Here is a 1,542-nt window from a genome sequence, read left to right as displayed (position 1 = left end):
ATCCCGAAGGATAAACTACTGAAAATGGCGAAAATTCAGGACTTAAAGATTGAGGAGCTGAAACAGGAGTTGGAAAAGCGTAATTTGGCCACCTCCGGAAGAAAAGTGGAATTGTTATCCCGGTTGCGGGAGGCTATGGAAGCTGAAGGCATCGACGTGGACAAATACGACTTCCAGGGTAAACCCGACGATGCATCCGCAAAGGACGAACAGAAGGATGAAGCTGCTTGTTCGTCGAAGGATGTGCAGCAGACATCCGGGAAGGTTGAAGAACAGCAAAAGGCTCTTAGTTCATCAACAGCTATAGACATGAAAACGTTATTGGCTGCCATGTCACAGATGTCATCACAGCTATCGTCACAGATGCAAGCACAGGATACACGCATGTCACAGATGTCATCACAGCTGTCATCCCAGATGCAAACGCTGGAGACACGTATATCTTCAGAGGTATCAGCGCAGGTGTCATCCCGGCTAGAAACTCAGCTACTGGCACAAGAGACACGTATATCATCCCAGCTGGAAGCACAGGATGCAAAAATTACACAAATACAGGACAAAATCGAAGAGAGACAGGAGAAAGTCGAGACAAAGGTAGAGGAGTTGGAAGGTCGTCTTCATGATTTACAGTTGAATCGTCCAGCTACTTCGACGAGCGCCCATCCTTTGACGGCACGATTCCTTTCCAGGTCTTTAAGCTCCAGTTCGAAAAAACGGCTGCAGCAAATCATTGGAGCATGGAGGATAAATCCGCTGCACTATTCGTTGCATTGAAAGGACCTGCGGCAGAAATCTTGCAGACTATTCCCGACTGTGAAAGGAACAGTTACGATGCGTTAATGGGTGCAGTGGAAAGACGTTATGGTAGCGAGCACAGGAGACAGATTTACCAGATGGAGCTGGAGAATCGCTGCCAGAAATCCAACGAGACTCTACANCGAGACTTTATAGGAATTCGCCTCTGACGTTGAAAGGTTGGCTCATTTGGCAATTGGAGATGCATCTGGTGAGCACCTCGAAAGAGTAAAAATCCAGAGGTTCATCAACGGAATGCGGGACGTGTATACCAAGCGATAGACGTACGCGAATCCAAAGCCAACATTTACTGAAACTGTCTCGTATGCTCAGACGCGTGAAACGGCGGCTCTCCGAAGTAGACCAGCCTACAAAGCCCATCGAGTAGAAGTAGAGAAACCTGACGTGATGAACGAGATCCTGAAAACACTCAAGTCGACGGCAGAGAAGAATACTCCTGGTGCAACCGAGAGAAAGGATGGTGCTAGGAAATGCTTTAGTTACGGAAAACCAGGCCACTTCGCACGCGAATGTAAGACGGGTTCCAACAGGTCAAACAGTTCAGCAGTACGTAAACGCAGGACTGATCATTCGTTAAACTAAAACGAGCCAGCAGCAAGGGGCGCACGCTGGCTCCCCAATTGAATGCCCCATAATCTCCGTCTCGCGAATTGGCAGGAAAGCGAGCAACGTTACTGTTGGTGGATATGTGGACGGACATGAGCGAGTACTAACTGTGGATACGGG

The sequence above is a fragment of the Rhagoletis zephyria genome, unplaced genomic scaffold (assembly GCF_001687245.7).
Source record: "Rhagoletis zephyria isolate East Lansing unplaced genomic scaffold, Rhagoletis_zephyria_1.1 Rzeph_scaffold_01065, whole genome shotgun sequence".
In the NCBI taxonomy this organism is placed as follows: domain Eukaryota; kingdom Metazoa; phylum Arthropoda; class Insecta; order Diptera; family Tephritidae; genus Rhagoletis; species Rhagoletis zephyria.
Note: the sequence above shows the minus strand (reverse complement) of the source record.